Raw genomic sequence first — 25,676 nt, forward strand, 5'->3', positions numbered from 1 at the left:
TCCCCAGTCAGCAAAAATGAGGTAAACGTCATGGAGAAGGACGACGTGATCGTGACAACAATGGACACAAACATACCACCCAGCCTGAAGCCGGCGCAGCACTGGGCAGCGTTGAGTTAGTTCTGTGACACAGACAGCACCTTCCTCGAGAGTCGGAGGCGACCAGACCACTCATCACCCTAACAAACAGCCTGAGAAAGCCCAGGCTGGAGGGGAAGCTGGCTGTGTGAAGGGAGGCAGTTCAGCTGTTCCCGTGTGGTCTTTTCATTTCCAGGGCTGCCCAGGAAGGCGGGCACTTGGGTCTCACCCAGAAGTAATCTGCTTCCACACAGTCCGCAGCCCAGGGAACCCTGCAGGACAGTTCCACCCCATCAGTCGGACCCCCGTGATGGCGCACGGCAAGCAGCCTCGGTAGATGGCTTTTGTATGAGACGTGGGGGGATTGAATCTTAAGTCCTTAAAGCTAAAAGTATGCACTGAGGCCCACAGTTGCCTAATCAAATTGCTTTTATCCCTTTGGATCAGCGTTACATTACCCCACAGGGAATTTAAACACAACATAAACATGTATTTAAATGAACTTAGAAGAAAGCTTGTTGCCCGTCTCCTGTTTTAATTAGATATATCTCATATAAGAAACGTATAAATGCAGACTGTGGTTCCCCTGGCAGGGGCTACAGCACTAAGTAAATCCACTATAGTATGATTTTGTTTGCTTTTTTTCCCCTTAATTAAGTTTTTAAAGTTTCCTTAGCTCTCTGTGTGGCTGCTTCAGCTTTGGCAGTGGGATTTGTGGTAAAGGGTTGGGAGAGCACATTCCAGCTCCCCCCCCCCACCCCTCCAGGCGCCTAATGGTACTCTTTGTGCAGCTAGATAGGGAAGCAGAAGAAAACGGGGAAATATCCCGTCTGCACAATAGATGCATTTCAAAGAAACCGTCTTCCATTGTAGGTAAGAAAAGCATGTCATCTTTCCTGGCATACCGATAACTGGGAGTACTCAAGGCCCTTAACATCTTCAAGGACATGGAAAGCCAACAAGCCATATGGAAAACCAGACAAGTATCTATATTACTTAATACCAATGATTTGGTATTAAGGCCCAAGTGTTATCATAGATCTTGGGCTAGAGACACCTCCAGAAGCCAGGTCAGAGCCGGCACGCATGTACCTTCACATGACTGGAGAGTAACTATTGTAGGGCAACATACAGGCTTTTCTTCCCAGCTAAAAAAGCCAGACTTAACCGGGGGGTATTGGCTGCTGAATGGCTCTTAATTAGAAAGCCAAATGGTTTCACACCTTCCGAATTTGTGTCTACCTTTTTACATTTTGTTTTGTTTCCCTTTTTCTTTGAGTTAGACATCAGTTGAATGCTGTTAGGACTGAGAGCAAAAGAAAGCATAGGCATACATACTATTAAGTATGAATTCAATAGGCTTCAAGTATATTTATTTCCCTTAACATTTTGAGACCGGAAGAGAGGAAAATAATGAGCAAATCTAGATAGCATTCTCTAATTTATACTTCTGTTCTCCAGAAGCATATAGCAAATAATAAAACAAATTTATGCATTTGTTTTAAATACATTAAAGTGCCTTTTTGAATAAAGATATGCATAGAAAAGACTGAAAGAAATACACTTAAAAATAGAGGGAATGACTAGGAGGCAAGGCTATGTATCGAGGTATAAATATAGGCATGTATATATGTATATATAATTTATAATGATAGGGATATAGGTCTATATACATATATTTATATGAAATATTAAGATAGCTGATGGACTTTGGGCCTCTACTCAAGTCCTCCCTCAACACAAGAACACTTTGTTCTAATAACCTCTCACTCTGTGATACTCAACTTCCCGACATGATCGCTGAAGACAAAATGGGTGTATAAGTAAATGTGAAGAAAGCTAAAGATGCCTGACTCTCAAAAGATATAGCATCTGGGTTCTTAAAGGCTTGAAGTTAAACAAATGGCCATCTAGCTGGGAAGCAAATAAGCCCACGTGGAGGAAGTACACCAGCCTGTGTGATCGTGAGGTGTCGACGGGATCAGGTAGCAGGTATCAAAAGATCCAAAGCAAATAATTATATTAATGCAAATGAGGGGTCAGAGTACAGGCCCAAAGCCCACCTGTAGATAATTAGAAATCCCTTCACAGAAGGGTCACACAGAAGGGACAATTCTGCCAGGATGGAATATAGCACCGACGAAACTCAGAACATTCCTCTAGTTCTTGAATACTTCCTCCCCTGCATTATCATGACCCCATTTCTACCTTACAAATCCTGCTACACTGGAACATGTACACTGGTACATATAAGGGCTCTCAGCACATGGAATCCAGGACGGATACACCTTCAGGAACATTCGCTGGAGTAGCCACTCCATGAGGGTAGGGGAACGGGGAGAGGGGGAATAAAGAGGGAACTGATCCCAGTGATAGATAGATAACCCCCCAGGGGGACAAACACAAAAATGTGGGTGAAGGGAGACAGCAGTATAAGACACAAAAGTAACAATAATAATATATAATTGATCAAGGATTCACAAGGGCGGGCAAGAGGAGCTGATACCAAGGGCTCTAAATAGGAAGAAAATATTTTGAAAATGATGACAACATATGTAAAGGTGTGCTTGATATAATTGATTTATGGATTGTTAAAAGATCTGTAAGTACCCCCAAAAAAATGATTAATAATAACAAAAAAGAAATATACCAAAAAGCCTACAGTATTCATCTCAAAAAATAGAATTTGGAGTATTTTTGTATTTTTTTAAAGTTTGTCTTCTCCCATCCCAAATAATTTTTGTGAGCCTTTTAAAATAAAACAAAAACGACCATGTTACAATGGGACACATAGTTAATAACACTTCTCTTATGTCTTGTTGACAGATTTTCTACAACCAAACTCACTGCCATCGAGTTGATGTCTACTCATAGCGACTCTGTAAGACAGAGTAGAACTGCCCTTGTGGGTTTCTGAGATGATAACTCTTTAAGAGAGTAGAAAGCCCTGCCTTCTACAGAGGAGAAGCTGGTGGTTTCAAATTGCTGACCTTGTGGTTCTCAGCCCAACATATGCCACCAGGCTCCATTGTCGACAAATTCATTCATAACCATTAACATAGGTTTCTTAATTTACTCATGGGCATTCTTTATTAAGCATTTTCTATGTGCAAGGCAGCCTGGTTGGCATTAGGGGTACACTGATACACAGATATTACATGTCTGAGTATTTCTCAAACAAACAGCTCGATAAGTACTTCCACAGACCTCAGGTGTGCCACTAGAAATACAAGATCCAAGTTATCCCTGCGCCGCTAGTAACTTCACCGATACAATCTTCAGTTGCCATTGAGTCCTGGCTAACTCATGGTGTCCATATGTGTATCAAAGTAGAACTGTGCTCCACAGGGTTTCGTGGGTCGCTTCTCAGGAGTAGAGTGCCAGGCCTTTCTTCCAAAGTGCCTCTGAGTAGACACAAAACCCCAACTTTGGGTTAGCAGCTGATTTCGTTAACTGTTCGCCCTGGCTAGCGACTGCCTCTCCTTACTAGGACTGAGAGAAGTTATGCTGACTCAGAAAGCTTTATGTCACTTTGCTTTGATCTAGAATAAAAGAGATGTCCTCCAATGAGACAGCCACCACTGTGTTCAGACTTGAAAACACAAACGTACAGATCAGGTGTCCATCTCGTTAGGGCTCTGTGCCAAGAACTGGTAAGCACAGAGCTGCCTGTAGTCTCCTCTGAGGCTAAGACAGACCTGGGAAGGCAGCAGGGAATAACTGCTCTTTTCCTTCCTAAAGGGACTGGTGTTTAGGAAGCCCCAAAGAAAGCCTTTCGAGACCAAGCTCATCATGCAGAATAAACAAAAACTGATCAAACACGCAAAGTCCAAAGTCTATAAAAGATGCTTAGTTAGTTAAATATAGATCTTCAAAATGGAACTTTTGTGTATACCCCAGGTTCCAGAAGAAACCCCTGTGATTAGCAACTTCCAACTAACATTTAAATTTTAATGTAGTTAAATGGTGACCCTTCACTATCTAGGTGTACTGTATAATTTTAAAACATCTGCAGCCAAGCCCACCCTGTTGCTTTCCACAATAGGCTGAACACTAAAGGGGCTGCGTGAGTGAGCATGCAGGGACCTTCCTAAAGGGATGCCAGCTTCTGTTCTTCCTCCTCTCTTCCTGCACAGCCTTTCCCTACAGTCAGCTGGCAAAGTTCGTGGGGCCTGGAACATGCTCTGTCACTGTCTCACTTTTATCTCTTTATCCCCAAGCCCCACCTTTCTTTTCTCCTTTCCAATGTTTAATGACAGTCACTCTCCAGCAAACTTCCTGAACATGTCATCAACATCAAGAACACCCTCTATCCTTGGGCCGCATCATTTCAATCGTATTCATTTTGCTATGAACAGGGTGGAGGTCTAAATGGGTTGGATGAGGCTGGAGGTCTCTCGGTACTTCTCTCTCCAGTACTGCCGCTTTTGCTCGACCTGTCTTTGCCTCCATGAGGCCGTTCATCTAATTAAGAACTTACATAAGTTTCCACTGTGATGGTGACTCTCGTGTTATATAGCACATGAAGGGTCATTAAAGAAATGTTAATTCGTGGTGTCGCTATTGCACTGTTCTTTAACGTTCCAGGATTGAACCTACACAAGTAAGCCTTGTGCCTTTGATCTCTAAGAACTCCTAAAGCAGAGTTCCACCCATGCAAACTGCTCGCTGAATAGGTCCTCGGTAATCTGTTTCTTATTCAACCTTAGCAATAAAGTGCTCCCGTAGGGATACTCAAAAAAAAGAAGTGGTCTCATAAGTTTGAGGCCAGGGAGCTCTCTGGCTCCATCCTGTTGACACCCTTAGAAGACCCCTTTGATAGCCTATGTACTCACCAATGATGGCTGCGATGGTAGTGGTGCAAATGAGATGAGAGCGGAAGGGAAACATACCGTTTCAGTGTACATTGAGCAGTGTGCTTGCACTCTGCTACTAAGTTGCAGACAAAAGAACAACGTGAACAAAAGTTCCGTATGCAAATTCGGAGTCAAATCTTCTAAAATTACTTGCACCACTTCCTCTTCTGCCACTCTTTCGCTTTCCCTAAACCGAATGCAAAGCAGCAAGGTAGCAAGACAATGCTGAACATGACAACATCCTGAGGGATGGCATAGTTACAAAATCAAAGGAAGTCAAGTTCTGAATGACCTCATGGAGCAGAAGCACCCACACACTCTGCATTCCCTACTTAGTCTGAACTCTTCCATGAGCTAGGTATAAAATTCACTCCCATTTGAACTAGTGGATTTTCAATCTTTTCACAAAAGAGTAACTTACCCAGCACTCTAATTAATATAGTTTCCAGGTAAATAGGACTTAATAAGAATATCTTGCACATGCTGGCCCATCAGGCCTGGAGGACGATATCTCCGCTCTGAACAGCCAATGGACAGAGTGGACAATATGGCTGATCCCACTACGAAACACACCATCCCTTGATGGCCCAGGACCCTAAGGGGGACAACACTGGAGATTCAGGGCTGGGACTGGCCCAGACTGACCCTGTGACACCGAGGCAAACCACTAAAAGTATGCGGCAGAGCAACCGTGGGAGCAGATCAGGGAGCCCCTGTGGGAATACAAAGGACAGACTCTGGGGCCACAGCATGGTACCCCATGGGACCTGACTGAAGGACATGCCTAGATATAAAAAATCAGACCTTGATCTATTTATAGGTTTTTCTTTTCTTTCTAATTTTTTTCTTTTAATTAATTTATTCTTCTATGGGTAATTGATTTCCTTTTTTGTTGTCATTGCTGTGTTCTCACCCATCACCTATCTTGCTATGGCTTGATTTTTGGGGCATATTATTATCTCTACAGCTCTATCTAGATAAGATAGACTGGATGAATAGTCTGGAGGAGAAAACAACGGGACCAGTGGTTCCGGGGGGACACGGGAGAGGGGGAGGAGGAGGTAAGGAGGTGGTGCTGACCAACCAGGGACAGGGGAGCAACAAGTGATCCAAAATCAGTGGCAAGGAGGGTGTGAGAGGCCTGGTAGGGATTCAGCAAGGGCAAGGTAACCGAGAGAAATTACTGAAACCCAAATGAATGCTGAGCATGATAGTGGAACAAGAGGAAAGTATAAGGAAATAGTGGAAAGAAATAGATGACAAAGAGTATTTACAGGGGTCTAAAGACTGGAATGTACATATGTAAATATATTTATATAAGAGTGTGGAAAAACAGATCTATGTGCATATATTTATAGGCTTAGTATTAAGGCAACAGATAGACATTGGGCCTCCACTCAAGCACTTATTTTATGCAAGAACACTTTGTTCTACTAAATTGACATTCCAGGATGCACACCTTCCCAACACGATTGCTGAAGAAACATGTGTCTATAAGCAAATGTGGTGAATAAAGCTGATGGTGCCTGGCTATCAAAAAAGTCTGGGATCTTAGAGGTTCAAACATAAACAAGTGACCATCTAGTTCAGAAGCAACAAAGCCCACATGGAAGAAACACACCAGCCTGTGTGAACACAAGTTGTCAAAGGGACCAGTTATCAAGCATCAAGGAACAAAAATTATATCATTGTAAATGTGTGAGTGTGGAGTGGAGACTCAAAGCCCATCGGTAATGGGTGCATGTAGATTGGAGACTTAAAGCCCATTGGCAGCTAATGGGACACCCCCTTACTGAAGGGTTGTAGGGAAGAGATGAGCCAGTGAGGATTCAGGGTAGCAACAAAGAAACATGTAACTTTCCTCTAATTCTTAAATACTTCCTTCCCTCCCCACCCCCCACTATCATGATCCCAATGCTACCTTACAAATCTGGCTAGAGCAGAGGATGTACATTGGTACAGATAGAAACTGGAAACACAGGGAATCCAGGACAGATGACTTCTCCAGGACCAGTGGTGAGAGTGGCAATGCCTGGAGGGTGGAAGGAACGTAGGATAGAAAGGGGGGACTGATTATAAGAATCTACGTATAGCCTCCTCCCTGAGGGATGGACAGCAGAGAAGAGGGCAGGGGGAGATGCTGGGAAGTGTAACATATGACAAAATAATAACAATTTATGAATTATGGAGGGCTCATGAGGTCGGGGAGAGTGGGGAGGAAGGGGGTAAATAAGTGGAAGGTAAATGTTTTGAGAATGATGATGGCAACAATTGTACATATGCGCTTGACAACAATGGATGGATGTATGGATAGTGATAAGAATTGTATGAGCCCCCAATAAAATGATTTTTAAAAAAGAATATCTTCTGTACATTGACCATATCACAAAATTTTCAGAAACTTATATCATGGATCTGGCTTCTGTCTGGAGTTATTTCAATGTCCAATATATAAAGTTCCTTTAGGTATATGATGAAATAGACATAATTTGTCACTCTTACCAAGTGTTGCCTTATTTAATTTGCAGAGCATGGTTTCTCTAAGTTGTTTTTACTTTTTAGGTGTCAGTTCTGACACATAGTGACCCTAGGTACAACAGAAAGAACCATTGTCCAGTTCTCCATAAATAAAGACCACAAATTTTTAATTGTTCTCATTTTTTCCTCTTTTTGGGCAAACATTTTGATGTCACTTTTCCTCCACAAGAGCACATACATGATCGTTTCCACCAATATCCCAATAGACCAAGGAAGCATCTTGTGTGCAGAGGCCTGCGATAGGCATGTTCTCCATGAACACATAATGATTAAAATCATGAGCACAGTATTTGCAGGTTTGATATTAACAGCAATCACAATTTTGCTACCCTGTTTAATAAATTTTAACATTTTCTTAGTACATCCACTTATAATTATTTTATGTTCTCAGTAGCTACTAAACATAAATATCCATTTCTAAATACTGTTCTATTGATTTGAATTTAATACGTCAATTGTGCTGAATAGTTTCAGAATGCTTACCAATAGCTTCCATAAAAGTGGCACTTTCTTGTACATATTTATTGGTGTGATTATTTGCTCAGGTAAGTAAAAGAATATTCTTACAAAATCATACATCACCTAACCAAAAAAAATCATACAACATTGTATTAAACAAAAACAACATTAATGCAAAGCCATTGCTTCTCCCCACACCCTCCATCTCGGCCTATATACTTCTGAAGGCAGTGTTTCCTTTTTCCTAAGTCTCTCTGAAGAATTCTACCCTCTTCAATTTACAACTCATCTAAATGGAAATTTTGGCATCTTGGTGGGACTCAAAACTTTTAAATGTTCTTTGTGTTCGAGGAACAAATACTATTATTATATTATTGAATTGTATATGTGAACTATATGTCAGTAAGACTTTAAAATTTTAAGAAAGCAAAGTGAATTAATAATACTTTATTTAAAAGGAATAATATGATAGAGAAAAATGTAAAAGAAAAAAAGAATGAGCAGATGTATTATAGTAATGGAAAAAATCCCTGGCATATATTTCCTGACCTTTTCCTTATCCATATTTTCTTAACGCTCCTTCATAAAAGCCCCTGTAACTGTCCTGTGTTCTTCAAGAATATATATCAAAATTGTCCCTTCAGCGTCCCAAACTCGTCCCCAAACTTCCGGGATGATGTCTCTATCTTGAATTTAACTTGCCCACCAGATACCCTGGGAAACTACTGTTTTAAGTAGACATTTTTTTTTAAGTTTTTCTAAGAAGACTAACTCAAGTGTATTATGGAGAGAAATTGTCCGCAGCCATCCATTGATCACAGACACATGTTTAAACATCACTGAAAAGTCCACTCAATAAGTGATATTGTCACAACCTACCTGCCAGCCTATATATTTTATGGACTTATTTAAGTTATTGAGTTAGTGCATAAGAAACCATCCCAACATTTAGAGTCTAAAACTGTAGCTTCTTATAGTCATCGGTTGTTGTAAAGATTAGCCATTGGAAAATATGGCCTTGGTGACAGAAACGAAACTGCAGATCAGATGATAAAACTTTTTGAGAACAATGATTTATTCATTGAAAATACCTTTTTCAACAGAAACAGGGACTGTACACATGGACGTTACCAAATAGAACAAACAGAATATAGTCAAGTTGACTACAATTGTAAGGAAAACCCAATATTATCAGCCAAAACAAGGCCAGGGGGCTGACTGTGGAAAGGACCACCAATTGTTCCTATGTAACTGTATATACTTGAGTATAAGCCCTGTTTTTCAGCACATTTTTTAAATTTATTTTAACAATTTATTGGGGCTGATACAATTCTTTTCACAGTTCATACATATACATACATTAATTGTATAAAGCACATCTGTACAGTCTTTGCCCTAATCATTTTTTTCTCTTTTCTTCTTTTACATTTTATTAGGGACTCATACAACTCTTACCACAATCCATACATATACATACATCAATTGTATAAAGCACATCCATACATTCCCTGCCCCAATCATTCTCAAGGCATTTGCTCTCCACTTAAGCCCCTTGCATCAGGTCCTCTTTTCCCCCCCCTCCCTCCCCATTCCCCCCTCCCTCATATGCCCTTGGTAATTTATACATCGTTATTTTGTCATATCTTGCCCTATCCGGAGTCTCCCTTCCCCACTTCTCTGCTGTCCCTCTCCCAGGGAAGAGGTCACATGTGGATCCTTGTAATCAGTTCCCCCTTTCCAACCCACTCACCCTCCACTTTCAGCACATTTTTAATGCAGTTTTTGTGATAAAATTAGGTGCCTCGGCAGATATTTGGGTCGGTTTATACTCAAGTGTAGTATACTGTAAGTCCAGGTTGAATCTGAAGGAAAGTAAAACAATTCTAAGAGTGAAAATACAGCTTAAGTCTATCCCACCGAAAGTTTAGAGGGGATCCCAAGAACAGATCTGATCCCTTGAACACTAATGACTGAAGAATGGAGAAGTTGTGAAATAACTCAAGAATATCATGCAGGAAGAATGCAAATGGTCATTTAAAAGAAAAATAAGAGCAAAATGCATGTTGGGAGAGACTCTGAAACTTGCTCTTAAATAATTACTTTTTCTAGAATCTCCGGTCTTCACAATGTTATCCATAATTTACTATGTATGACCCGCATAGTCGAGTACATTTAGCTGGCCAATAAATCGCAAACAAACACCTTTCTGGTATTCTCTGCCAAGATTCATCTGACATCAGCGATGGGATAGATTCTTTATTCTGCATCCTCTTCTGAATCTGGGTGGAATTTCTTGCAGCTCCAGTCAATGTACAACTGCAACTGTTTTTGAATTATCATCAGTAAAACTTTACTTGCATGTGACATTAATGGTATTGTTCAATAATTCCATGCATTCTGCTGGTTCACTTTTCTTTGGGATGGCCACAAATAGGGAACATGTCCAGTTGGTTGGTCAGGTAGCTGTGTTCCAAAATTCTTGGCGTAGATGAGTGAATACCATCAGCGATATAGCATGATGTAGATAATATGGTATGTTTTAAAATCAGGAAGTGTGGGTCCTCCTACTTTGTCCCAGAAACTACATCACTCTGAAGTACTGTACTCACATTCTGGTGTACTGAAATGGAACACTTACTTTGGACCCCTTACTAGTCACGTAGAAAGTTCTCCCACCCTGGGGTTGCCAGGTTATGAAAAAGCCCAACCATCCTCTGGCAAAGAATTCACATGGAGACACCCTGAGGTTCTGTGTTAGTCCGGATAGACCAGAGAAAGAAATTCATGGACACTGATAGGTATATGAGAAAGAGCTTTATATACAAGAGCAATTGAGTATTGAGAAACCACCCCAGCCCAGTCCTGATCGAGCCCATAAGTCCGTTATTAGCCCATATGTCTGATGCCAATATGTAAAGTCCTCTTCTGACTCAAGAAACATATGCAATGACGTCAAATGCAGGAAGATCACAGACCACTGTGTAGAAAGTCTTGTGGATCCAGCGGCATTGTAAGCATCTCAGCACTGATAGAGGTCTCCATATGGCTGCTCCAGATCAAGACACTAGTGTAGTTCCATGTGTCTTGTCAGCTGCAATGTCTCCCAGGGAGCCAGTGTGTACCCCACCTCCAGCAAACTATATATCTCCTTAGCACCTCCAAATGAGGTCATCAAGCTATGACCTGATTGACAGGTAAAGTCTACCCCTTCACTAATAAGTCTCAAATTGACGATAGATTATGTAACTACAACAGGCTCTATAAAGAAAGATGCCTGGCCAGCACCCATCAGTTCTAGCCTGCTATTTCAGTTCCAATCACTTCTGGCTACAATCAGATGAGAAATGTTGAGCCAGAACTGCTCAGCTGGGCCCTTCTTAAATAGCTGACCCATAAAAACCATGAAAGACTGTAACATATCTGTTTTCAGCCGTGACCTTTTGAGCCATTTTTTAAACAGCAAAAGAGCAGTCAACGTCACAGAACCCTCAGAAAGAGTCCACTACCCAGTTTTGCCTGTGGCCAGAAGGTAAAAGGGGTGCTTTCACCCAGAGATCCTACTGCCTGTGAATCTTAGTATGCAGATCCTGCGTCCAACCCTATCATAAAGGATGGCTTTAAGCAATACACTTGACTTTTCCAGGCTCAACATCAACAAAGGAAAGAGAATTGGTGCTTGTTTCTGATGTGACTCTTAAAATATTTGTGAACCAGTAGGAACTGCTTCCCACGTAGGTGTTTAGTACATCTCACTTGGGATTTGATGTTCTCATGCCTGTAGATTTTTTAAGAAATCACAGTTACCAAAACACAGGCAATAATTTAATCACTTCCTAGTGCAGCTTCCAGAGATCATTCTTGAGCCTTAAGTTACCTTCCAACTTGTTCAGTGAAAGGTGAAAGATGTCTCCTTCCCATGGCTTGTAGTGGAATCATGGCTTCCCATCTGAAATCTCCCTTCTTGGCCTACAGGGAGACTCTTTCCCTGTGGGGGAAACAAAAGGAGCTCATTGTGTGAGTGTCCCTATCTGCGGGATCACAGGAGCACCTGTGATCAGGATCCTTTCTCCAGTGTGCACCTCCTTTCAAAATCCCTCCTTTCCAAGCCAGAGAACCCTCGTAGCTGTCCCTCTGGAGCCAGCGTGTCCTTAAGAATGCTCCCCTTGGAAACGAGGCAGGGAAGAATGTGTAGCAGTGCCCCAGGAAGGATGCGTCTGAGGCGGCCATTTAATGCCAATCCTGTTGTGATGGCGACCATAGCAATCAGGCTCTGGGATTGCTCAGCCTGTGGGGCCTGACAACGAGGTGGGAAGCAACTTCAGGAAAAGGTTTTCTTTCTGTCTTTTTTAAGTTCGTAACCATCATTACTTTTGATGTTTTGAATATACTGGAAAAGAACCGAGTGTCACTGTCTCTTCAGACAGCTATCCTACAGTTAGCAGAAGCAGATCCTGCAATAGCTGCTCCTCTAAACATTAAATTTGAGAATCTTTTCTGAAAATATTTTTACATACACTGTGGTGTCTTAATGCTCAACCATTGCGATTTTTTAGTAAAAATAATTGTGCAGGCTATTTATAAATAGTAAGGCAAGCACAACTCACTTTTTTAAATGAACACAGATCATTGATGCTGCATTAATTAGGATTCTAAGATTTAATGTTATATGAAATTCAGTATTTTGATTTTGACTGCATCAAGATAACTATTAACAACACTCCAACCCTGTGAGATAGATTGTGTTTTATAGGTTTGGTTACAGGGGCATTTCCTTCATCTTCTGATGCTTCCCATTTCCCCCCAAATATTTGAAAAGCTAACATGAAGCAAAACTCCGTTCTAAAATCTACTTAATATCTTACCTAAAAAAGTATTAAAAGTGTTCGTCATTGGAAGTATGAGAAAAAGAGATTTTTAAAAGAAGATACAGACATTTCAAAGCCATTAGAAAAAAATTTAATGGACACTTTTCTAAAGTGTCAATTAAGAAATAATTTTTAAGTATTTGGCCCTTTCAGTGGAAGCCTTCAGGCTTCTGTCCCGAGTCATTTAATTTCTGTTAACAGATCCATCCTGCCTTCTTATTGGCATTTATTCCTGTGCCACCCACGTAGAACTCCAAATGCGGATCCAAGGACTGCTGAGCTGTGAACACTCTATTTGTGTGATTCCACCAGTGACCACCCTTAAACCTCAGAAGAATCAAAGGAAAGCAAAGATATACTGGAATGCCTCACACATGCACACACACAACCTTGAGGGTACACATTAAGGATGTGAGGCCTTTTAAGCCACATTTAAGTTGTAAGGGTCAGGACCACCTATCTATCGTTTTTACTTGCTTGGTGGCATGACTGGTAGCAAAGCTGTATATGGAGAGGGTCCCGCCTGCCCAGTGCCCCACCTAAAATACAGAACTCACCACAGTCTGAAAGCGGAAGCCTCCTTTCATGCAAAGACTAGATGAATTGTAAGCCCTGGGTCAAAGGCCCTCTTATCCCTTCCCCCATATTTAAATAAGATTAAGTAAGTGTGTGTGTGTGTGTGTGTGTGTGTGTGTGTGTGTGTGTTCGTGTTCGCATGCGCTTACATGCATGCTTTGTGACTTGAATCAGAATGAAAAAACATGAGATGGTAAGGCTTCTGCGCTCAGCAACTATTGATTAGGCAAAAATTGAAATGAATATATACTGCTCATTTGAATTTAACTACTTGATCTTCTTGCCAATACTAAAAACTCGGTTTCATTTTTTATTCCAATTTGTAATTTCAATTTTATACAGTGTTCTGAATTAAAGTGAGGGTAACATCGGTTAATTACAAGTTAATTTTGGCATAATATGGAATAAATTAGATGATTGCTTAGTTCACGTAAACATATTATAATCATAAATTTGGAGTTGAGACTGAGAAGGAAGCTTTGAAATTACTTCCCATCCAAACCTGTCATTTTAAAGACATAAACAAAAGAAGAAAGTGGAAATCCAGTGTGATTAAGTGACCAGCCCAAGGTCGTACAGCTAATTAGAAGGCGTACAAGAACTAGATTCGGAGTCTCCTGCCTTCCCCATCTGGGTGGGTTGTGTGTGTGTGTTTTGTTTTTCCTATTACACCTCCACTTTTAATTAGTTGTAAAAAGAGGTAACAATGACCTAGATTAAGCAAAGTAATGAATAAGTCTGCCACCCGCTTCACTTCTCCTGGTCTCCATGAGAAAGGTTATTTTGTTGTGTGTTGAATTGTTTTTATATCATATCCAGCATCTAATGCAATAGAGGTTTTCAGGGGGGAAATGTGTTGAGTTAAATGCATTGGATAGTTGGGGAAGTCAGTGGATCTATCTTTTGAAAAGCAGCAGATCGAGGTTATCTTAATATTAAGGATGATAAAGGAAGGCTGCCAACTAAGTAGAAAATAGTAAGTGCAACGGGTCTGGAATTGACACTTTCTTCCGTGACACAAAGAATATACCACATGAGCCCACAGAGACGTAGTGGGAACTAATGCACAACAGTATTCCTCGTGTCATGCGGAAGGGTCTTTCCTTTTTTCATTAACCTTCCTAAGTTGCTGATGAATCCTATTCTAATATGTATAACTCTCTTCCCCACATGTTCACAAAGATACTCGTATATAACTTAAAACATTGTTATGGTACAATTGCCCCTGCACTTGTAAGCCTTACAAGTAGTTTGCTAACTAAATTTGTAGTAAAGCAGTATTATACATTGCAATGAGCTTTTGAACTACAATTAGAGGACCTGGTTTCCAGTCTTGGACCTGCACTCATAGCAGGAGATAAATATAAACAGAATTCAGAATCATAAACGAGACTAGGCTGACTGGTGGGAGACACTGATGAAGACCCTAAGGCCCTTGGTCTCCCTTCAGGTCTAGAACTGAATTCACCTCCTTGTTAGAAGGAATCAATCACTCGAGGTCAAAAGAGCAGCATTTACCCAAAAGCAGAGTTCCCAGGGACAGAAAAGGAGGAGCGCTGGACCCACAGACATGGGGAGGAAGTAAGATCAGCGAGGGGATTACAAGAAGTACAGATTGGTGAACGTCAGACGGATAACTTGCTCTGTATGTGTTCACTCAACTCACCATAAAAAGCTAAAAGACATAAATAAAAGAAACATCCTTGGTCGTTATCAGGGGTGGGATGTTGAGAGAGAGGAAGTCACAGGCTAAAGGGGAGATGTGTGTTAACTTGGATCAAGGGAGAGATAATAGACAATAAGAGGGAGGTCAGTGACAACGACCAAGGCAGAGAAGACACTGGGAGACGTGCAAGAGTTAAAGGCACCAGCAGCAAATACGGTGTTGTACACACGCCTGAAAGATCAGTGATCTACAGGTAAATGTATGGATAGACATACAAAGTGAACTGATTGGGAGGGATGGTACTGAGAATAATATCCATAAATATATATATAGGTTTGACAGATATTTGTACATGGGTATTTACCTGTGCTGCAAATATATTCATGAATGTGGTGAAACCTGCGGCAAGGAGATGGGGGACAACGTTATGAAGGCTTCTTAGAGACAACTAAACACCTGGAGGGAATGAGTTACCCGATCTGTGTGCTCAGGGTCATGATGTTAGGAGACACCAAGGTCAACTGGCATAACATAGTCCACAAAGATAATGTTCTACATCCAACTCTGATGAGTAGTGACTGGAGTGTTAAAAGCATGGTAGTGGCCATTTGAGATGTAAGTGTGGATTTCTTCCTATCCAGAGGGGAGGAAAGGAGAGTAATAAACATGGAGTATACATGGGAACAATTGGTCCTAATGCACCACGCAGACATCAGCATTCACCAGTGTGAGAGCAGAGGACTTAGATGGTGCCCTGCTCCCACCGCCAACTGCTCTGAAAGGGACCATATTAGAAGGTCCTGGGTAGAGTAGAAGAGTGTGGAACAAAAAGAGAGCAGGCTTAGTGGTTAGATAGAGATCGGTGAGACAATGACCCTCAGCCACTCTGCAGATGTGGAACTGAACTCAGCCTATGGCTCAGTTTCCAGCTCAGCACTAGGTCTCTGAGAGGAACAATGACACCAGGGGGGATACACTCCCTAGGTGATCAACTGTTTGACATCAAACGGTACCATTTATCCAAGAATAAGATTTAGGAGGGTTAAGAAAGGAAGAATGAAAATAGGAACCACAGGGAGAGAGTGGGGTAAGTATTGACTCATGGTGTGGATAGTAATCAATGGCATGAAAAAAATGTGTACGTACGACTTGCTGAGTGGAAAACTCATCTGCTCTGAAACCTTTCACTCAACTCAAAATATTAAAATTTCAAGTATTTTTCTTAAGAACATATGGCCTAGTAAGCTAAGTGGAATTTCAAATGTTTATCGAACAGTACCCGGAAAAGCAAACAACATCACCATCAAAAATCAAAGCCGCAAGACATCTGTTAGGCACACAGGAGAGGTGAGCAGGGGCAGGTGTTTAGCAACCAGCTGGAAGACAGAGCCCACACGCGGGAAGGAAAGTAATGGGTGCTTACAGAGCAGCGTCCACGCTAAAGATCCCGTTGCATCCCTCCGGTTTCAGTTCAGGAATGGTACCTAGCGAGTCTGCATTAAACTATGCGTTAAGTTCCTTAAGCATTCAAAGAAGAGGGAAGAAATGCAAGCCAGGCGGGAACGAAATGAAACTATCCCAGAACTGGCAGAGCACAGATCAAGTAGCCCAAGTGCCCCCTCAAGCACACAGGGCCAGCTTCATCAATAGGAATCCAGCACAGTCCGCCAGGGCCTTATGCTCAGAAAAGCCCCACAGCTGCATCGGACTATTCTCTGGCTGCTGTCTTATAATCTGTAATTTCGTCTTCGGTCTTGGATTTTGTGAGTGAAATCTGATGGACAGTGGAGCCTGCACCATGATCTGGAAGGTTGAACTCTCTCGAGGTCCCTCCTCCTTTTCCCCAGGATGAGCTCTGTCACTTGGTTCTCTAGCCCGTCGAGCCCAAAACATCCTTCTTCCTCTTCCCGTCCTCATGACGACTTTCAGCCCCCTGGTCCTCCACTAGCCAAGCTGTGGACACGCCATCGGGAGAGTGAGATTAAGAACCTGCCCCCTGTAGCCTCTCAGTACAGGGCAGGGTGGCAGCTGTTGGGCCGCCAGCCAGAGGCTGTGTGTCTATCAATCAGCAGGAGCAAGCTCTCCTCTACCCCCATCCAGATCCTGAGCACATAGCAGCCCTAGGGTTCCTACATCTTTGGAATCACCCATTCATTTACTGCAGGCCCAGGAGAAGGGAGATGCCCTGCTGAACACACCTAACTTTGGTCCAGTGGCAGCTGATGGGAAGGGACACCAGGTTACCAAGAGACTCAAGCACTTAAGCTCCTGGGCACCCAAGAGGTCTGCAATCAACCACAAGTAAGTATCCCGAGTCCTAGTGTCGCCTTTGGCTGCTTGGTGCCTGAAGGGTCCGTTGTTCCTGATCGTGGGTTGTGTTTGTCTCTGCCGGCTAACGGGCTGCAGGGAGTACGCACTGTGATGTAGTGGTTACACATTCTGATATTTCCATTTAAAGCTGACATTGTAGAATACAAAGACAAACAGGGAATGCCATGCAAATAATTTACTCTTTGACTTGATTTCCTTTACCTAGAATGATATTAAAGTCTCTGGGTGGTGCAAGCTGTAAATGGGCTTATCCGCTAGATTAAAGGCTGGCTGTGTAAATCCACCTCAGAAGAAAGGCCTGGCAATCTACTTCTGAAAAATAAGTCATTGAAGACCCAACAGCGCACATTCTGCTCGGACACATTGCATTAAATCACAAATAAAAAACGGTGATATGTTTATAAGTGAGACCAAGAAAGAAAGAAAGAAAACGGCTTCAGATGTATCTTTAAAATCACGTAAGGTTTTTGTTTTGCTTATTAAAACTGGGCCCTCTAAATAATGTATTCACCCTTACTATCAGAAATAGAAATTCTCCCTGAAAACAAAGCAAACCAAAGCTAAACCACACAGACCTGCAGTGATGTTTAGGCTTTCCAAAGTGGAAGAAGTTCCACACATCCATAATTCGCTGCTCCGCTTACATATGTTTCCTCCACCCTTTTCTTGAAAATTCATCAAGCCTCTGGAAAAACTTGAGTTTTAAAATCTGATATTCGGCAGCCATTGTTCCACAATCACTTGCTTTCCTTTTGCCGTTTGAATCAAAGCTATTCACTCAATGCAAACTGGAGATGGAAAACAAAGAACAAACAGCACCTGCTGCCCAACACGCTTAATGTGGCCCAGCGCTCAGTGGTTCAGCATGCGCCACCAGGTGGCATTGCCAAGAATGGGCAATAGCGTTTGGAGCACGGAGAAGGAAGCATGCTGAAAGCGCACACCAGTGACTGCTGACTGTGTGAGGGTGAGTCAGAAAGTACCACTACAGGATCATAGAACCCTTGACGACACAAAAATATCGAGAAGTGAAGCTGTTGTTTCTCAGCATGTCTTCTATCAAGGCATAAACACTTTGGAAGGTGACGTTTCCATTTCTCTAATCCCTGAAAAAGAATTCTATTCTCTCTGATTTACACCATGTCAAAAATGCTCATTTTGGAAAAATGGTCATTTTGGCATCCCTGTGTCATTTAAGAGAATATGCCAAGATTATCCCTTTGGAATTCCAAAAAACATCTGCCTTCACCCTCTGAGTTACCCTCTCTGCCTTGAATTTAACTGGCCCAGCAGACCCCCTTTGACACAGCTGTGTTGATTAGGCCTTGCTTCCTGCATTGTACTGGTTGTTTCAAGACTTCCTCTTAGTTATGAATTGTTCCATAAAGTTGTATTTGTGGATTTTGCTCTTGCTTGGAAAGATCAGTTCTGCAGGTTACCTGATCTTCACACACCAGCTTTAGTGTCTTTTTTAAGGCCCCATAAAGAGACCCAATCAGGATTTCAATGCCTAATTCCACAGAAGTGGACAGTCTACTCCTTCCTTGTAGTCTGTTCTTAGTAAGAAAGCTCTGCTGAAACCTCTTCACTTTTGGTAAGCCTGCTGGTGTTTGAAATGATATAGCTTTGAAATGACAAATGACATAGCTTCTAGCATCAGGGTCACACAAGCCACCGCAGTACTTTGAATATGTTATCAAGAGAGACCTGTCCCTGGGAAAGGACATCATCATGCTTGGTAAAGTATAAGGATGGCTACAAAGAAGAAGACCCTCTGCAAGATGAATTGACATAGTGGCCCATCAATGGGCTCAAACATCACAGTAATGTGAAGGTGACAACGAGCCAGGTGATGGCTCATTCTGTTGTACATTGCTATGAGATGGAGCCAACTCGACAGCATCTAACCACAACCAGACCCAGACAAGTGTTTCCTGAGAGAACTTGTCTGCAACCATCCACTCATCAGGAGATGCATATTTAAACATGTTTTGTTTGTAATAAACTAGTGCACACATGTACTGGACCCCAAGTAACGATCCTTTTTATACTTACCCTCATAATTTATAGGAAAATATCATAGAACAGAATCCTATAATAAATTCATTTTAAGCTAGATGGCATTAAGAGAAACATCAACTTTCCATGTGGAAACTGCTTTCTTCCTTTGACCCTAAACATCAACTTAAAGTTATCTAATATTAATAATTTATTGTTTTCACTGTTGAAAATTAATTGGTCTTTATTTGTGCAGAAAATTCTTCTATACCTCCTTAAAATAGATAGCCAGAAATATGATTAAAGATACTGATACTTTTGATAAACATTTTCAAATGGATTTCAGTTAGCGTTACAGATTTTTCTACCCCTACAAACCAGTAGATCGCAGCATCTTTTACAACACTTAAATTTGTTTAATTAATGATTTTCCAGTTCAAAGAGTAATAAATCATACCTTGCTGCTGTGTTGATTGCATTACTCTGCTCGCTAATAAGGCTGAATATGTATTAGTCATTTTGAGATTTCTGAAGCAGGCTGCTTTTTGTGTCATTTTAGAAAACTGAATCGGCTCAGATGGCAGAAGTGAACAACATTAGCTCAGAACGTAAACTTGACCAACTTAAAAATGACATTAAAAACAACAATAACAAAAGCACTTTGAGTTCCTAAACTATCACGGACTTAGAAAAGTACACAGTCCTGAAACAATCATCTAAGGGGTAGTGATGGATAAGGACTGGAGTGAAAAGGTCATTTCTAAAGCTTAGGTCACAGCTGGGGAAAACAGGAACTGGAGCCAGCCCCATCGGAGCTGGGAAGAGCAAACATGATTGCCCAGTACAAGTTCCCAAGCAGGGCTGGGAAAAAAGTAGACAGCTTCCTAACTTTAGACGTCATGTGCATGATGTTTTGCGTATTTCCAATAGGACTTCAATCGAAAATAACTGCTCCTGGACTTAGGGGGATTGGAGAGTAGATCATCACAAAGTGACCATGCATAAAAGGCAGCATGCACTTGCAGATAATCAGTTATCAAGTACTTAATGTCCCACCGACAAAAATGAATGCTCCCCTTCAGAACTCGCTACCTGCTAAAAGCAGTATTGGACTCACTCTATTGTACACAGTGTTTTGTGAAAGTATCAAGTTGTGTCCTTAATGCATGTCCAAACAAACCCTTCTTCAACAAAGCAGCCATTGCTCTCTTTTCCTCTGAGTGAGATTTGTCTGGAGTGGAATGGAACAGTAACCACCTTTGTCAAAAAGAACGGGAAAGCGTCTCTTGTAAGAAATCGACTGTCAATGTATAGGCTTCACATAGATGTAAGCTGTGAGGAAATTGAGATGAATTTTGAAATCGTGGTGCTCAACAATACAGAGAAATAAAGTACTTCTCTGAAAGTGTAAGCAAAAATCATGTATTACATGAGATTACCGCTTAGTTATTTGGGCTTCTTAATCATACGCTCTTCTACTCACATTGTGATCACAAAAAGACTAAGGATCAGGAAGCTTCGATGCATCTTTACTTATATCAGCCCTGAAATGAGTGCTAACATTACAGTCGTTCTCCTCTATTTTTCACAGCCCCTGCCATGGCTTCCAAAAAGTCCTGGTGCTCTTAGGGGCCGTTGTGTCACTTTTGACTCAAAGCCCATTCACTGGGGCAATGAAACCCTGCCGTACAGTGCCATCTGCACAATTGCTGTTGTGCAGAGCCCATTGTTGCCGCCAAAGTGCCAATCCATCTCTTTGAGGGCCTTCCCTTTGTTAGAGGGCCTCTGTCAGACGTGACAGCCTTCTCCAGGGATTGGCCCCTCCCGATAACATGTCGAAAATAGAGAAGCTGAAGTCTCTCCACTCTGGCTTCTAAGGGGCATTCTGACAGATTTGTTTATTCTGACAGATGGTGAATTCAGTATTGTTCACCAACACCAAATTTCACATGCATCCATTTTCCATGGTCTTCCTTAGTCACTATTTTTTAAGAGGGGAGGGCAGCATTGGGTGAGGGTCACAAAGAGACTAAGTAAGTTGTCAACGATCACTAACAGAACCAGAAACCCAAGCTCCTGTTGCCTCGGGTTTAATCCACTAGACCCCTCCAACAAGCATCATAACATCAGCAGTTGGATTTTTCTGGTGTGCATATCAATGGCTTGAACTCAAGAGAACCGGAACTGCCACCAGCAAGTGTTAGCTATGAACTAGTGACCACCCAGAGTGGGTCCCGAATCCCTGCTCCAAACACTCTGTAGTCAATCCATTTTTCACATATTTTCCTGAGTTCTCTGGATATTATTTTAGCTCTGGAAAGAGGGTAGAAGGTTGGTTGGAAAACTTGGCAACAACTGTGCAAATAAAATGAAATGAATAAGTTTTTCTTTTAAGAGGGTTTATTTCTTCAAAACATCGGTTCAGAAGCTGTGGAAGCAGCCGTGTTTAATTAAACAAATGTGAAGAAACCTCATGCTTTCAGTGGAACGGACGTGGTCTCTGCCATCTGTCTTTTTGCAATTGTACCACAGAGTAAATGTGGTAAAAAGAAATCAGGATTGGTTTCTTCCCCAACAAACATATTTCACTAAAATTGTCATCACCATACCTTCTGTCAAAATTAGCAAAATATGATCAAGTAGAAATAATAGAAATAGAATTTCCAATAGTTTCTTAAAGGTCCTGGTTTCTGTGATAGGCTACTCATTTCTTTATTCAAAACATACACATATTTGTCACTTATGCTGAAATGAACAGTATTTTAAAAAGAGTGCTTTTAGGGAGCGAATTGAACATGTGTTTGTTGATTTTCTAGTTAGCAGGGTACCTGAAACTGTCTTGAAAATGTACAATTAGGGAAAATGCAGAAAACAAGATACCACATTGCTACCACACAATAGGAAACAAGTCAAGAGTCAGCAGATGACAGGAACTATTTTCCATCCCAGATAAGTCACAGAATATGTGCAGGTGTCCTTTTTTGGCATTTTCAGAGTTGACATGATAACATTATTCATACTCAGAGGGATATTTTATGGTTACTAAGAAGATTTTTAACAGCAAGTACTTAGTAGTAGTATAGTCATTTCAGAATCTCACCTCTAAAAGGACTTACAATGTAAAATCAAATTAATCCCATTCCCAAAATATCTCACGAGTCAACATATTTCTCTTCATTCCTAATCTACATTAACTAAATGGTCTCATACATAGCCCGTCGCAACCGTCTCCCAACTCATATCGGCCATGCTTCTGATTAAGGGCTGACTCTAGACTGAGTCGTGGAGAGACATGGTCCCCTCTCCTGAGGCCATCCTCAGTGCCCACTTACAGCGATCCTGGAGGGCGGGGAGACTTGCCTCTGGGTGCTTCTGGAACCTTAACTCTTTATGGCTGTAGAAGCCTTTTCTTTCCCCCTGAACCACTGGTGGTTTCGAACTGTTGGCCTTTCAGAATGCAACCCAGCAGATACCTCCTCCTCCCAAGCTCATTGACAATTAAAAATACATTTTTCTCATTCAGAAATATTTGGCCCTGGAAAATGAATCTCTCTGTCTCTCTTGCGCTCTCTCTCTCTCTCTCTCTCTCTCTCTCTCTCTCTCTCTCTCTCTCTCTCTCTCTCTCTCTCTGTGTCTGTCTCTCTCTGTGTCTGTCTCTCTCTGTGTCTGTCTCTCTCTGTGTCTGTCTCTCTCTCTCTCTCTCTCTCTGGTTTTCAAAGTAGGCATGTGCTCGGTTGCCTCTACATGTTACTATAACTGCATGCAAACATGCCAGTTTGGGTGTTCTTCCTCCTGGATCAGGTTGATCTGAATCTGGCACTGAAATATGGGTTGTTTGTTTTTTTAAGCCATGCAGGTCATAGTTTCCTACGCATTAATCTTAACTAAAATTTCAAACCTACGAATCATTGTGTACAGTAGGATAGAAGTGTGACTGATGTCACATTTTATATTTTTTGCATGAGAAAAAAACATTTTCATGAGGTCCACCTCTGTTGGTTTAGCCTGCTCAGCACCCAATAACTTTTCTTTGGAGAGCTAGACCTCATTCATTGGATACACTGTTGAGAGGATTTAAATCATGGAAATGATCCTATGATCCCAGGTAAGCCAACCGGAAGTGCTCTTCCAGGAATTTCAATCGTGGGCCAATAACAAAGGCTAAAAGCAATGTCTAGCTTTTTCATCCAGGTGGCAGTGCTGTCAAGAACTGCCCACTGGCTTCTGCAGCCTCCACTCCTAGAGCTACTCCAGTTCACATCCCTTTGAAACCTTGGTTCTCTGGCTTTGAGAACAACATCTTTCTAGTAATTTACTTCTTTAAAGTTAGAGTTTACTTCTGTTTTTGTTTTGTGTTGCTTGCAACCAAAGAACCCAACTTAGTACTGGAGTGCACACCCTCTGGTTGAAAGACTTCTAATCAGGCCAACTAGTGTGGTTGATATGGTTAGGGACCTTGGGGTATGTTCCCCTCACAGTGGCCCCAGGTAAAAGTGGAACCGCTCCTTGGGGGAAGGTCACCAGGTCTTCCTCCTTCAGAGAAGCTGGGTGCACTGAAAGTTCCACCCTTTAAGTGAATGGTGGAAGACCTTAACCATTGTGCCACCAGGTCAATCCCTTGATTTCACAGCAACGTACATTACACAATAACTAATTAGGAAGGAATAATCCAGAATGCAAGTAGTTCTAGTGATGCCTGTTTTAATGTCCTCTTAGGTAGAAAATGATGCTAAGAATGCTCTTAACTCTTTCCTGTCATCAAACACACACACACTCCCACCCATTTGAGAGCCATTGAAACTGCTACCCACCCAAACTGAGGGAGCTCACACACACAGCTCCCGAGACTAACAGCACGTACACTGAGCATTCTCACCCAGTCTCCAGAAGTTTCAGCACACTCAAATGCCTTCTTACAATTTTTCTCATAACTGAGAGTCTGGATGCCTCCTGCCTGCCTAAACAGGTGATCGGATGGATTCCAGAAGAGCTTTAGGGGTGACAATGTGATGATCATGTCCAGCTCAGTTGTGCCTCAATTAACCCAGTCTCCAGGATCTCCTGAGATACAAAGTTCTTGTAGATGCATTGAAAACTTTCAAGTTAATATTTTATTTTCCAATTGTCTGTAATACCAAACCTTACCTATACATATATTAAACCCTCTAAAAATAACCAAAGATAAATAAGATATATGCCTTGTGGGTGAACTTATGTAAGTATGAGTTTTTCTTTTGTTTTGATATTGATAAATATTGTTTCTCTTTTGGAAGGCAATAAATTTTATGATCTAGCACTTACGAATGGAAAGGGAAGTTGTTTAGAAGCAGTGGCTAAGAATCACCAGACCTACGGATTTTGGGACACAAGACATCAGGAGTCTCTAGCCTGCGGATTGTGAACCTCTCATCTGCCACAGTGGACTGATTTCTTAAAGTCAGTCATCCTAAAAATGTCTTAAAACTGTGGCTCAAAAAAAGCCCATATGGAAGAAGCACACCAGCCAGTGTGATCACGAGGTGCCAAAGGGACCGCATCATGCAAAAAAAAAAAAGAATATATGTATGTGTATATGTGTGTGTGTGTGTAATATATATATATATACACACACCATATTGAATGAAGGGGGACGTGCAGAGTGGAGGCCCAAGGCCCACTGGAGATCCCCTCACAGAGGGGTTTAGGAGAGGAGATGGGTCAGTCAGGGTGCGAGGTACTACAGATGAAGAACACAGTTTTCCCCCAGATCCTGCATGCTTCCTCCCCCCAACTACCATGATCCGAATTCTACCTTGCAGGGCTGGATAGGGCATAGGTTGTACACTGGTACATATGAGGACTAGAGGCACAGGGAATCCAGGGTGGATGATACCTTCAGGACCAAGGGTGTGAGGGGCGATGCTGGGAGAGTGTAGGGTGAGTGGGTTGGAAAGGGAGAACTGATTACAAGGATCCACATGTGACCTCCTCCCTGGGAGAGGGACGGGAGAGAAGGGGGGAAGGAGAATCCGGATAGGGCAAGATATGACAAAATAACGATGTATAAATTACCAAGGGCACATGAGGGAGGGGGGAGCGGGGAGGGAGGGGTAAAAAAAAGAGGACCTGATGCAAAGGGCTTAAGTGGAGAGCAAATGCTTTGAGAATGATTGGGGCAGGGAATGTATGGATATGCTTTATACAATTGATGTATGTATATGTATGGATTGTGATAAGAGTTGTATGAGCCCCTAATAAAACATTTTTAAAAAACCCAAAAAACTGTGGCTCATGACTATGCATGGCATTGCATAATTGAATGTGGAGATC

General features: G+C 41.8%; 1 long non-coding RNA gene across 1 annotated transcript in view; it reads left to right on the forward strand.

Annotated features, from left to right (window-relative positions):
• The window catches only part of LOC142456462 (uncharacterized), a 40,423-nt gene extending 15,007 nt beyond the window's left edge, over window positions 1-25,416 (forward strand). Inside the window, exons 3-4 of the long non-coding RNA XR_012786073.1 lie at window positions 17,203-17,339; window positions 24,641-25,416. This is a non-coding gene — a long non-coding RNA (uncharacterized LOC142456462). The remainder of the gene's footprint in view (window positions 1-17,202; window positions 17,340-24,640) is intronic.
• The last annotated feature ends 260 nt before the right edge of the window (window positions 25,417-25,676 follow it).

Source organism: Tenrec ecaudatus, chromosome 9 (assembly GCF_050624435.1).
Source record: "Tenrec ecaudatus isolate mTenEca1 chromosome 9, mTenEca1.hap1, whole genome shotgun sequence".
Taxonomy (NCBI): Eukaryota; Metazoa; Chordata; class Mammalia; order Afrosoricida; family Tenrecidae; genus Tenrec; species Tenrec ecaudatus.